Source organism: Panicum virgatum, chromosome 5K (genome assembly GCF_016808335.1).
Source record: "Panicum virgatum strain AP13 chromosome 5K, P.virgatum_v5, whole genome shotgun sequence".
Lineage (NCBI taxonomy): Eukaryota > Viridiplantae > Streptophyta > Magnoliopsida > Poales > Poaceae > Panicum > Panicum virgatum.
Window position 1 is genome coordinate 20,921,875 of NC_053140.1, and position 14,631 is coordinate 20,936,505.

Genomic DNA, 14,631 nt, shown 5'->3' on the forward strand with positions numbered 1-14,631 from the left:
GGCCTAATCTTTGTATGTGTAATTCACTGTAAAAGTATCATGTCCATAAGCTACGTGTATGTTTGTAGATCTTAAATTATTCAGTTTGTCTTGCTAAGGCTAAAATATTTGAAATCTAAACTCTTGCGTCAGCACCTAGTCGGTTTCTTTATGTTTAGATTGCCTTGTTACTCGGTAAATGATTGCTCAGTCTGATCTATCTTTTTAATTGCAATTGCCTTGCATCATGAGCACTTATGAATGTCATGGCACCGCTGCCCTAACATTTGCATTGCATTAATTGGCATTTCATGTGCATTCATGTAGAACCGGTAGCCGAGGACGTTGTATACGAGGTGGTCGCGGAGCCCCAGAAGCAACCGGAGCAAACTCAGGGAGAGATTCCCAAGGACCCGGCCCAAGGCCCGACTGACACTAGCATTGAGCAGCAGCCCGAAGGCAAGCCCTGGTGCATAACCCACTAATTTAAATTATGAAATATTATATATCTATTACTTGTGCATTATATTTTCAGGAATTATTTGGAACCTTAGTTGCATGATTCCTAGGCTTCCCTGGGTCTTATACTAGTATGTGTAGGTCGATAGCACTGCCATGCTAAATAGGACTCGGTAGAAGTTGAGTGATTCCTTGTCACTCGCGAGCTATAGGGTATAAGTCGAGTAATTTTCTGTTACTCACGAGATATAAGATGTATTTATATTTCAGTATATGAGTTATTAAATTCAAAATGGAAGAGAATGGAATTTGAGACCGGATAGGGAATGATGATGAGATGTAGGTATGGCAACAGAACAGGGTTCCTGGTGTCTAGCCCCGTCTGTGCCGGTTAAGGCCCGTTCATTGTCTGACCCTGCTGATCGAGTTTAAATAGTACTAACCGCATGCCGGGAGTAGGAGATAGTCGAAACCGATAAGACTAATATTGCCTTGCTTCGAAAGTACAAAACTCCAACTCACCCCTCGCTGCGGGGCCCATATGTATTTTATATCCACGATGGAGATGAAAATGACATTTATAATTCCCACTGAGCAGGGAAAATATTATCGACTTTGAGCTCCGACGACGATTCCAACTATCTCCTGATGAACTCACTTCAGTTGCAGTTCTTACGTCAAAAGCACCAAGCCTAATCTCCATTCTCGTTGGCGTAATTAAATCGCTATGCAGGCCGGCTGTGCTTAGGCCTGGTAATGGGTTGGGTTGAAATGGGTTTTATGGGGTGGGTTTTGAAATGGAGTGTGTTTGGATGAGTTAAAATGGGTTGTATTAGTTAATGGGGTGGGTCGGGGCAGGTTCTATATAAATGCGGGTTGAGGCGGGTTGGGGTGGGTTGAAATAGATACTTTTTACAAAATAGTATAACTATATATAAATGTGGGTCCCACGTGAGCGTGTTTATATCAAAAAATTTTATCGAAATTGACTGAATTTTGTTGGAGATGACTCAGTACGACTAGCAGCTATTTTGTGCAAAGCAGTGTGGCTAGAACTACATGTGGGCCCCACATGAAGAGCCGGACCCTGGAATTAAAACCTCGCGTTCACACTATAAAATTTTATCGAAATTGACTGAAATTTGTTGGAGATGACTCAGTACGACTGGCAGCTACTCTGTGCAAAACAGCGTGGCTAGAACTACACGTGGGCTCCACATCAAAAGCCGGACCCTAGAATTAAAATCTCGCGTTCACACTATAAAATTTTATCGAAATTGACTGAAATTTTTAGAGATGAATCAATATGACTGACAGATACTCTGTGCAAAGTAGTGTGACTAGACATATATGTGGTCTCCACATTAAGTGTAGAACCACTAAATTCCTCTGCATAGTAGAACACATGGGTTTTTATGGGTTACCCGCTTATAATGGGGCGGGTTGGTTAGAATTGAAAAATTAACTAATTGGGTTGGGTGGGGTTGTGTATCTAAATATGTTAATTTTGGGTGGCGTCGTGATGTTGTTCCACCACTCCAAAGTATTGTTGCTGGGCCTCCAGTTAGATGGTTGCAAGCCCAGCTGCGCGACCCAAGTGGCGACTAAGTCCCAGATACGCCGTGTGTACCGGCATTCCGATGTCAGGTGAAGCGAAGTCTCGATTGTGGTTCTGCAAAGTGAGCAGGAGGGGCTGTGATCCCACCCGCGTCGGGCCAGCCTATCCGAGGTCCAGACTCGATCTTGCGTAATGAGCCAGGTGAAAAATTTGCATTTCGGTGGTGCCCAGGGCTTCCAAATTGAGCCGATGCGTGGCTCCTTAAAGCACCCTAGAAATTGCGCTCTGTAGGCTGATGCCGCAGTGTACTCCCCAGAGGGCGTGAACTTCCAAGTAATGCAGTGTACTCCATTGGATTTTACACTTGGATTCAACAGGATTTGGATATAGACATATAGTTGGATATGGACATCCATATATTCTAGATCCAATATCGTTGGATTCTATTGAACTAAAAAAAGTAGGATAATCCAATGTCAATTGGACTTGTCGGTAGACATGCACGATAGCTAGCAACCACCAAGCTTGGCGGTGGGATTGTGTGCAGCGGCCATGGGCATCCCGTCTCCACCTCAGTGTTGAGCATCCCTGGATGATGGCGTACAGCGGGACAGGTCCTTGCTTGAGGTTGGACGCGCTGGCGCACAGCGCCGCCTGCAGCTCCCGCCACGCCCCGGCGTCAGGGAGCCGGCTTCACCGGCAGGAGGTTCCGCGTGGGGCCCACACCTCGGCCTCGGCCTCCTCGCTGGACTGCTCCGACAGCGTGATGCACAGGTCGAACACGCCGGCTGCGGCGCTGCTCACCGCGGGCGCCAGCAGTCGGGACGCCAGGAGCGCCGCCGCCGCCGTCGCTAACCTCCAGCTGGTGGTGGCCAACTTCTGCTTTGGGGCCGCTGCACTCTGTTGCTCAGCGGCGGCTTGGGGCCAGGGGATACGTTCCCGGCCCGTCGGCCGTGGTTCTAGGGTGGTCATAGAGCGATGCCAGCGAGCGAGGCTAGCTTGAGAGCAGGATGCACGAGACGGCGGGAGTGCAAGGATCTTGCCGCTGCTGAAGAGGAGGCGGACTATGTTGATCTGCTTGAATGTTGGATTATATTGGATGGATTTGGATTTATGGGGAGTTGGATTGGACTGGATTTAGATTTCAGACTAATTACTAGGATTGGACTGGATGGGAGCATGCTTTTAGTCCAACTTTAATTGGATACCTTTGAATTGGATTTGGATGTCTATCCAATCCCAGGTCTAGCAGTATGGATAGTTGATGTACATGTAGGAGCAGCTGCATCAGCACAATTTATTGTGCTTGCGCCACAGCTGCAACTGCATCATTAGATACTAAATCAACTAGCAAATTATTCATTCTAGTGTTATGTGTATCAATGGGGGATGTTATGTCTATCAATGTCTAAAATCTGATGTTCACCATTCTCATTTTGTGATTGTACATGTTCATTATGTATTATATTCTTTTCTTAAAAGCATTACAGGTCACGAAGCGAAGCAAATGTGCAATCATTTTTGGTGAATTGCTTGTGATGTAGTGCAAATGCACAAATATCATATCATAGTCTCCAGATTAGAATTAATTGTTTGCAAGATCTGAATTAGTTATGATCATTGTATTTGCAGGTCATATGGTTGTGTCCAGAGAATACAAATATTTGAAATTGTAATGGATAAGTAAACTAGATTAGGTTGCTTTTGTACAGAAAACTATGAGACAAAATAGCTTGAAGTATAGATAAGGCTGCCAAAGAATTTGTGAGATGTTGCTTGACCAAAATTATCAGCAGTTCAAGTGCAGATATGTATGCGTACAGTATTTGAATTTTTTTTCTAGGCAGATTATGTACATCTCTATGGAATAGTTAAATTTTCTGGATTACATTGGGTTGGGGTGCGCAGTGGGGTGGCAGAAAACAGCGTGTCTGTAGCGACAGTGCGTGCGACACGAGATTGATTGCTTAAAATAGAAAGCTAAAATCTCATCCCTTTTTTTTTCCTAAAAAGGTGCGGCCGTCCGACGCCGTAAATTAGCTTTGTCCCGATATATGAAAGATTTTGATACGCTGCATATGGCCTTAGGAGATACATTTGCATCTCTTTGTCGTGCTAAATAAGAATAAGTCCAAGAGATGCTCCCTGCGAGGCCACGCACGTAAAGCCTTTTTTGTGTGTAGGCGATGCCCATTTTGACTTCACAATTGCTCACTTCAACCACTTGCAACTACATACTATAAAATAGAACTCAGCAGCAAAATCACATGGCAAATTGAAGTCATGCCTAGGAATTTGAACTGCATGTTGACCTTTCTGGCCTGAACTTGAATGGCACTTGAATTGAAAGTATCAAGGGTATACTTTAGAGTCCTCAAGGCAAGGGTTTCAAATGTCGCATATCATTACGTTTATAATTCTAAAAATATACATACCGGGTTATTTGGTTCTGACTAGGGATGAAAGTGTTGGCGCAAATCTAGGGCCAACACACGAACGCACTCGAACGTGCGGCGTGAGGATTGCAGCGCCTCCTGCGTAGACCGATCAGACCGGTGGTGTAGACCGGTCAAACCGGTTGTCGTCGGAGCAGACCGACAACGAACCAACGAATGTTCGCCTGGGAAGACCTGTCGGGGCAAGCGCACGCAGGGTTATTCTGGGGTCGGCAGGCCACATAGAACGCCCTCAATCGACGTACAGACGAAGAAGAAATAGCAAATAATAGATTGGAAAAGCTAGGGCAAAAGAGAAAAGATAAAAAGATAAAAGTTGTGTATTTGATCGATTAGATGCCCTCAATCGGCCGTGACCCTTTATATTTATAGGGTGGGAAGGTTTGCCCCGCAAGGAATCCATTTTACATAATCAAATCTACAAAATTGCTTAATTACACTCGGATCCTGGGTGAACCGGTCTGACCGCCTACTCCTACCGGTCGGACTGGTCGGCCCGTGTCGGACCGGCTACAAGGCACAGACCGGTCAGACCGCTTGGCATAACTGGTCTGACCGCCTGGCCTGGCCTGATCAGCCTTGTGTCAATTTTGGTCGTCAACATATGCCCCTCTGTTTTTTGGCAAAGCTTGTGTGCCAAAAAATATTCTTCTGAACCAAAATTGTCTAAGGGCGATGATTAACAATACATCGGCCAATTATTAGTGTTAAGGGTGATAAACATTATCAGTTATCGGCCATGATTTGCTCTATTTCAAGCTGATGAAGAAACAACTTGCTTCGGCCTCCACACCTTCATAGTTGCTGATTTTGCTGGAACGACCTCTGCTTGTTGCTCCATTGATTCTTTCTTGTGCATCCGTTGCAATCTTCTCTTCTGGGTAAGAGACAAGCCTGAAGGATACCATCTTGGCTGCACACACTTCTCACCCCTTTTATCGTTGATAGGTGCGCTTTGAACCAAATTATTGTTGGTAACAATCGGTCTTTTAAACAAACCACAAATCAGATACATAGGAGGATATTGAATAAGGTATGATTGCATATGCATCCTACTATAATCCGAAGGTGTATAATAGTAAGGATATGACCAAAATCATGGAACAACTGGCTCACCAAATGAATATGATGCATCAGCAGGATTACCTTGATATGAATGAGAATCCGGTTGCTCATGATGTTCCGGCGATGACTTCATATCCCTAGCTTTTCTTGGCCGCCTCTTATGCTTCTGAGCGGCTCCTTCCTTCTCATATTTGGCCAGGAGTTATTTAAAGCTCGGCCTTCCCTTCTTCTCAGCTCTGGGACCTTTTGCAGAGTTCCCATATGGACCGGTCAGACCAGTTTCTAGACCGGTCTTCACAGACCTGGTGTTCTTCTTTTGTTCTTGCCCCCCGAGTGTTGAATTTTTCAATGAAATTTCAGGGGTCTTTTTCTCTGAAACTTCCTTGTCCTGTTTCAGAAGCTCAGATCTTTCTTCACCAATGATAACATTTTTCCCCTTTGTCGATTCGGCTTGATGCGGCCGAATTAACACTTTAGGATTCTGCAATTCAATAGTATGTACTGGGAAGAGGATCTTATCAACTTGCATCTGTGGCACAACTAATCGACCTTCATTAACGGTCGATTGAATTTGTCTCCAAAACATATTGCAATCATTAGTTGTATGAGAGAATGAATTATGCCATTTGCAATACGCATGTCGCTTCAACTCATCAATCGGCGGTATGACATGAGATATTTTGATGTGCCCTAATTTTAACAATTCATCAAATATTCTATCGCACTTGGCCACATCAAAAGTGAATTTAATATTTTCTTGCTGATTTTTATTAATCCGCTTGAGAGAACCACAAGTGCACGGTTTATCATTAGAGGGCCATACAAACACAGCAACATAAACTTCTTTACCCTCATCGTCCGAACAATTTGAATTGCAACCAAGTACATAGACAGGACGATTAGACTTTTCATTAGACTTTTGTGAATTTCTAACTTCTTTAGCTTGGCTTTCATTAGCCAGAGCTTTCTGTAAAACTTGACTAACATCTAGAAATTCTTGTTCACCTAGCTTTTCTTTATGAAAATCAAGTAAACCAGAAAAGCTAGATCTGCTAAATCTCTATCAGAAATTGTCAAACTATAGCATCAATTTGTAGTATCTCTAAATCTTCTAATATACTCAGAAACACTTTCATACAACTTCTATTTAACCGATGTAATATGCGAATTCAGTTTCACCAGTAAAGAAATAATCATAAAATTTCTGCTTTAAATCAGCATAAGTGTAAACTAAATTGGGTGGCAATGAAATAAACTAATTAAATGCAGCACCCGATAGAGATAAAGAAAACAATCTGAATTTGTAAATATTATTAGTGCTAGCTTCACCACATTATATAATAAATTGACATATATCCTCCAATATAGTTCTGCTATCATCACCAGTGAATACAACAAATTTAGGAATTTTAAACCCTTGAGGATATGCAACATAATCATAATTCTTAGGGTATGGTCTTTGATAAGTTCGGCATTTAACTTTAGGTTCTATACCAAAAGTTTGCCGAAAGATCTTAATCACCTCATCTTTAATACTGCCTGATCCACCGTCATCGGCGTTAGGCCGATTTGAGACCGGTGTACTATTAGGTTGAGCAAAGTTCGGCGGAGTAGAAACATATCGCAACGAACTTGCTGGCCCATATGGAGGCACACTTGCATTAGGTGTTGAATTATACAAAGTTTTATGGTGTGGCACTATTTCATTAATTCGGCCAGGTGATTGGTTAGCCGAATTAACCACCATAGCGTTAGTAACAGCTGAAGTTCCTGCACTAGTCGAACCACCCATCGTCTTATCGGTATTAGAAGCAGATGCATCTTTGTCATTACCGATAGACGTCATACCAAGATGAGCTTCTATTCGACTAAAACGAGCATCAAACATATTATGCATATTTTGACCCACGGACTCCAACTTATTATTCAAATGAGCAATAATAGCACCATCTATCATATTTGCAATTTCTGTATCAAAAGCAGGCTGTTCATCAGTTTTTACCTCAAATTGCGAAGAATCGAAGGTAATATCCTTGAGCTTCGTGACCTTTCCATGTCGATCAATGGAGAAGTGTGATACATAATGCTTCATTGGTTCTTCTTCCTTTCTTCGGATCTCCTGCTCCTGCTCCTCTTTGATCTTCTTCCTGGTATCCTCAAGGGCTTTCTGATTTTCGGCCGAGAGTTGTTCAAATTTCGGCCTTTGGATGTTGTCGGCATCAACCTCACTATGTTTAGGTATCTTACCGGCCATGGCAGCCGATTGATTCTTTTCTTTCCCAGCGGAGTCGCCAAAAAATGTGTTGACGCAAATCTAGGGCCAACACACGAACGCACTCGAACGTGCGGCACGAGAAGGAGCTCACTGCAGCGCCTCCCGCGTAGATCGGTCAGACCGGTGGTGTAGACCGGTCAAACTGGTTGTCGCCAGAGCAGACCGGCGACGGACCAACGAATGTTCACCCGGGAAGACCCGGAGTAAGCGCACGCAGAGTTGTTCTAGGGTCGGCAGGCCACCTAGAACACCCTCAATCGACGTAGAGACGAAAGAGGAAATGCAAATGGTAAATTGGAAAAGCTAGGGCAAAAGAGAAAAGATAAAAAGATAAAAGTTGTGTATTTGATCGATTGGATACCCTCAATCGGCTGTAGCCCTTTATATTTATAGGATGTGGAGGTCATGCCCCGCAAGGAATCTTTTTTACATAATCAAATCTACAAAATTGCTTAATTACACTCAGATCCTGGGTGAACCGGTCTGACCGCCTACTCCTACCGGTCGGACCAGTCGGCCCGTGTCGGACCGGCTACAAGGCACAGGCCGGTCAGACAGCTTGGCATAACCGGTCTGGCCGCCTGGCCCGGCCTGATCAGCCTTGTGCCAATTTTGGTGGTCAACAGAAAGTTTTGCTTTCTCTGGGACATTGGATTCACCTAAAACTCGTCTAGTTATGTTAATCCGAATTTTAAAACAAGGAAGACGACTTATGAAAATAAAGCTAGTTGATGACCCACGTATTTGGTGTCATCAATTGTATCCCTATTCATTACCTAGTGAGCCAAGAAAAATTATTAGCCCTGCAATAAAAGAGGGATAAAAATTCATGAGCAGCTATCGGTGAAGCCACTACTAGCATCACTATTCATGATCTGGTGAAGCAAGCAAATTTTTTGGCCCTGCCCACAAAGGCTCTATTTGATCCGAGGCAAAAAAAAAAAGCCTTTGGAAAAATTCTAGCATAACTCGGTCGACCAAAATGTCTGCCCCAATTTTGGGCAGCCGAAAAGTTTGCTTGGCGACCAAACAAATGTAGTTTTGGCTGCCCTGATTTCAGCACCTTCCAAATTTAATTTGGGCATTTTTGGATTGACTCCCGGGGGTGAGCAACCAAACAAGGCTATGAGAAAAAGGGAAGGGCATGCTAAATTTGCAATTAAAATACTTTGTAATGTTCCAATAAATTGAGTGATGTAATAAAGTAATAAAATAAATAGTCAAAGTTGCACTAATCTAAGAGTGTTAAAGATCAAAACGATCAAAGAAAAAAGAATGGAGCAATTATTAAGTCGTTCATCGGCCTCTTAACTCACACAAAAAAGAAAGGGTAAAACTTTTTTTTGTTGAAAAGTGGTTTCAAACGACCTATAACGTGAAACTAATTAACAATGTAAGACAAAATTACCGGAGGTTACAGATTATTTTTTTTTGAAAGGTAAATTCTCTTTTTTTTCTCAGCAATCCGTTTGGTGGACATGCCACGCAAAGTACACTTGGGATCTTTATGCAATCATCATGCTTATGCTCACCGGCCTAGTATGTAGGCGCAGAGCAATGAATCCAAGACAGAGTGCGGCCAAGCAGTAGAAGTAGTAGAAAACGTTTTACAAGAGGGTTGCTCCGAAAGTTCCGTTTGATCTACAGAAAATCTGTTTATACTATACATGAGGTTCACCAGGCATAAATTTTACTGACATGGCCTCCGTGCAAATTTGCTCTTGTATATTAGAAATGTGCAAGTACTCTATATGATGATGAAGAAGTGCGAGTGGTAATAAATTACTAAGAGAAATGTTTCGTTTTTTGGGGAGAGGGGAATAATGCCCCGATGTTGTTCTGGCCTCTGGGGGAATCTAACGCTACATATAAAACACTGGAACATAATGTAGAAATATAGAAATATCTCTATATTGGAGTAAATACACCATAAAATTTCATATTGAAACATAGAAATATAGCAACTGAAGAGATTACAAATCTAATAATGCTTTGAATGATAGGCAAACACATAGCAATTGTCTGATGCAAATATATATGTTAACGATGGCGACAGTACTGTTGAGTGAATGTCCTCCTTTGACAGCTTCATTCCAAATTGCTTGCTCATGTTTGCCATCATCTCAGGGCTCATGTTCTTCATCATGTTTGCCATCATCTGTTAAACAGAAAAAAAGCACAGGAGATGTTAGATAAGAAAAAATGCCCAAGAGATGTTAAAAGTCAAAGCATGAATTTTCCTGGCATCATTGTCAAGCCATATATTACAATTGAGGATTAGGTAGCTTAGAATGCTAACCCAAATAAAAGCGAGTACTAATATATTAAAGAGGAAGTAGGATGTAACACAGTTTGCAGCCATAAAAGTATCCAAAATAGAGTTAATTGATGCTGAGCATCAGGTTATAAAGCTGAATATATTGCATGCAGTAGCAATTCAGCAGATGTAGATCTGGGCACGGCTGCAACTTTGAAGACACAAAATGAGCTGATCCGCGTCTTCCTTCTAAGCATCGGCACTAGAACTGTAAATGTAGTTATCGAGAACAGCTGTTGGTTATAAAATAGTTGAAGATAACATGAAGCAACAATTCAAGATGTTTACAGTGACAAGTGGCTACCTCACATAGGTGTAATGACAATTTGTATTAAGGTATAAAGAAAATAGCAAATATCATATGTGAAGAAAATAGCAATTATGATATCCAAAGATGATATGTGAAGAAAATAGCAAGGATGATATGTACTGTATAAGCAGGAAGGCAAGTAAACATGGTAGGAGTACCTAAATCAAAAAGGGTTTTGCGAGGGTAAGTGCAGAAAGATTATTTGGTTAATAAGAAAAATTATGTTCATAATATTGCAATGTAGCAAATGTATAAATTGGTGATGATTAATAAAGATAATATTTTTTGATCAAGTGTAGCTATGTGTTTCATCTAGAAGTTTTGTAGGAAGGGCATACCTAGTCCTCGGAGTGTCATGGACACAGGCATCATCTTCATCTTCATGGTCTCCATCAAGCTGCAGTCTTTTTGGCAATTTTCTTGCTAGGTGAGGGGCATGACCTAAAAATTGTACATGTTAGTATAAGATTATTATTGGACATGCTATAAAACACAAATCTGTATTGGCAATATAGACCTTTTCCTTGTAGTGGTCTTTTCTATCTTAGTTGCTGAATTAGCAGCTCCATCCTTATACTCCTTTGGATTAGCAGTAAAGGTGAAGCAAAATATCACATAGATGGAATATGGTTTGAAGAAACCATAGGTAAAACATGTAAAAACTGGCAGCCATATGGCATTATCATTTTTCTAGGAGTTTGTACAATTTGACTGGATGATTACTCTTTATGTCAATAACTGAAAAAATAGAATATGTGGTCACCACTCTATTCTAAGTAGCAAGAATTCACCTTTGCAATGCCAAGACAGAAACCACACGAAGATTTAGGCAACAACAGACATAAACTCTTCTCCTTGTAACAGGAATAAAGATAATATATAAGCGCATTTCAGCTAGAGCAAATAAGCATATTGAGTTTAAGTAAAGGAACCTATTTCAGACATGCCAAATTTTGGGAACTCATGTTCCAGACAGGTTAACGCGAAGCAGCATTCATTTTCATGTTAACCAAGCTATCATTCATATAAAATAAGCATATTGAGTTAGAGTAAAGGAACCTATTTCAGACATGCCAAATTCTAGGAACAAATGTTCCAGACAGGTTAACGCGAAGCAGCATTCATTTTCATGTTAACCAAGCTATCATTCATATAACTACGGTTATTGTCCCTTTTCATGCAAATAAGAATGCTTTTTTTCAAAAATATGGTTACTGTCCCTTTATAATACCAGATCTGTGATGCTAAACTATGCGGAACGTTAATGCCAAACTCTAGCTACTGACCTGTTAAGGTGGGCTATCCAGATAAATATGCTATTGATAGCAACTTATTTTTTATTAAAGAGAAAAATTTACAAATCTACTGATATCATAAAACATGAGGCAATATAAGTATGGTAGCCTAATCATACATTTATGAATTAAACAACTACCTTGCAGGCAGCAACTAAAAATTACTCAAACATATCAACCGGACTAAGGTAAGAAATAGAGCATCTGCAAGGGTAAAAAACTGAAAAAAGAAGGTAGAAACTGCAAACTCATTGAAGGGAAAAAAAGAACCTGATTCAGTAAGGGCTCATCTTTTTTCTGCACTGCTAGCTGAAGCTGCAAACATCTTACGGGCTCATCTTTTTTCTGCACCGCTAGCTGAACCTGCAAACAAAGGGAAATACACCATAATCACGCTCAGTAAAAGGCTGCAGCATCGGGACTGAAAAAACAGGATCAAAGAAGAGATCAACCCACCTTGAAAGGCTTCAATCCGGCCGCTGCTAATTAACCCTTACCCTCCCAGGTCACCTGAGGCCATTGCGGTGCCTACAGCGAGCCACATCGAAAAGTTGCAAATTAGGGCAAGGCAAAACTAAAAAAAGCTACAGATTAGGAGAGAGGAAAAAGGAGAAGAAAGAAACGGAGCTCACAAATCTCCACGTTTTGGTCTTGAAAGGCGGAGGAACCAGAGGGAAGAAGAGACCAAATCAAAGCTGCTGCTAGGGTTTGGGGTTGAGGCGAGATGAAGGAGGCAGTGGGGGGGGGTACTTGTCTCGGCGGACGTCGCAAGACTGGGGCGAGGACTGGTAGGTGTCGACGGGATGGCACGGCCTCCTCCAACTGCTCCGATGAGACAGTCTCCGCATCATGATGGAGAGGGAGGGGGGCGCACGCCTGTACAGGAGCGGTGCGTCGCCGCACAGCAGAGAAGGGAGCGCACACGCCTCCTGCAGTGGAGCCGCGCCGCGCGCCGCGCGCTGTGCGGTCTGGTCGGATGAGATGGAACACCACGGTGAGGGGGCTGCAGGCGAATCTGAGGAGATGATGATGGACTGGCTACGGGGCGGAGAGGTCCAGGACCCTATCTATCGCCCTCTCCCTTCTTTTTGCCTTACACATCTTGTACCACCACATCCTCTCCCTGCTAATGGGGCCAAGTTCATCGTAGGCCTACCCTCCAGATATGGGCCAGTGCAACGAGAAATAGCGGTTGCCATTCCACAATTCCACGAATCCGAAAGAGCGAATCCAGGGGCTGACGAGTGTGGCAGCCTATTCGGCGTGCTGGTGCTCCGCTCGAAGCCCCTGCAAACGAGCAGCGGTCGTACCTGCGCCGTAGCGTGAATCACTCCCGTGCGAGGAAAAGGAATCCGCCGTAGCGTGAATCGCTCCTGAGCGAGGAGGAGCAACCTCTGTTTAAGAAACCCGATACAGGACGCGTTGGCTAGGTGGCGGTCTCATCTTCGATCCGATCCGAATTTGCAAGAACCCAAGTACAACTTCAGTTGTTCTTTTTCTGAGACCAGCGGGAATGGAACAACAATATTGGAACCGGCTTGGTAACCTTAAACAACTGCCACTGATCCAACCTTTTGCAGCATGACAAAATTTTGTGGAGTTTTATCTGCCTGTCAGCTCGTCGCTTCTTCCGTCGCGAGCTCGCCACAGCAACGACAATAATAGACGTACGCATCATCGCCCATGTTGCATTGACTGCGCAGGTCTTGTGCTGTGCACATGTACAGCTACTTGTTGTACCGTCCCTGTTCGGCTGTTAGTTCTAATCCCAGTCGTCTTACCCAAACACATGCGATGCAAATGCAATCAGTCAAGGCCATTACCGGAATCCGGGACCGGAACGCCTTGTCGTCTAGCCCGATCGCTCCTTTTCGTTCGCTGTCAAGGTCAGGAACGGCATTGTTTACATACAGTAAGCCATCACGACGAATTAACACAGGTAGTTGGAGAAGAGTATTTTTTTAATTACACAGTATAACTCAGACACTCACGACGCACGCACACTCACATCTATGAACACGCGTACGCAAACTCTATCCTTATGAGCATCTTCTAAGACTGAGCCGGCAAATCTTCGAGATTGACGAAGTCACCACAGGCGTCTCGCTGTCGACGGGAACGTCGCTTACCACTGAAAGCATAACGACGTTAAATCTTAAAAAATTCGCCTCCACGGGGAGTCCAACCTAAGACCTTAGGTGCTACTGCAGTTACTATAACCACTAGGCTACGTGCCTTTTCGCTGGAGAAGAGTAGGCGTGGCCAGGCCAGTAGCAAATAAACCGATCGACACAATAGTGTTAGCTCGCAACTGCAGCACAGCGATGCAAGGGCGGCGTATCCAACTGAAACCCCAAGCAATGACTTTTTTTTTTTGAAAAGATACCCCAAGCAACGATACAAGCAAGCAGCCGGGGCTTGTGACGACGCCAAGTCCGAATCCCCGTGTCTGGCCCGCCGAGACCAGCGAGAAGATTTCTCGAACTGCCAACGACCGCGGCGAGCATGGCCTCATGGCCGTGTGGGTACGGTGCCGTGGCACCAAGCCAGACGACGGGGGGAGGGTTTCCGCCTCGTCCGGCCGCCGGTGACGGCGACGCGGCAACCACCGGCGGCACATGACTGGCGGTACCTTCTGCCAGTCATCATAGAACCACTTTTTTTTCTTGTTTCCGAATGCGCCCTTGTTAACTATCTCACCCGTTAGCTATTATGTCTATTAATTTTTAACGCAAATTATGCCAATCCTGAAGCAATGCAGCACAAGTGCAAAACGACGCTATATTCTCCATTTCACGCTCCTCCATAATTCAACTTGCTCTCCACGAGGGGAACTGGAAAAAAAACAAATGCGCATGAACAAATTGGCATCGAAGGCTTCTTTTGCTTGACGCATGCAATGAACGGATGGGCCGAA

At 43.4% G+C, this 14,631-nt stretch overlaps 1 long non-coding RNA gene across 9 annotated transcripts; it reads right to left on the minus strand.

Moving 5' to 3' along the window:
- Positions 1 to 9,676: 9,676 nt before the first annotated feature.
- Positions 9,677 to 13,144, minus strand: LOC120706900. 9 transcript variants are annotated; one of them, XR_005688522.1, is made up of 5 exons: positions 12,171 to 13,136; positions 11,985 to 12,077; positions 11,211 to 11,273; positions 10,937 to 10,998; positions 9,677 to 10,860 (listed from the first exon to the last, which is right to left on the minus strand). It is a non-coding gene; the product is annotated as an uncharacterized LOC120706900 (long non-coding RNA). The 9 variants fall into 9 exon arrangements; XR_005688521.1 differs by having other exon boundaries at positions 9,677 to 10,998; positions 12,171 to 13,141; XR_005688519.1 differs by having other exon boundaries at positions 9,677 to 12,077; positions 12,171 to 12,242; positions 12,347 to 13,144.
- Positions 13,145 to 14,631: the final 1,487 nt, after the last annotated feature.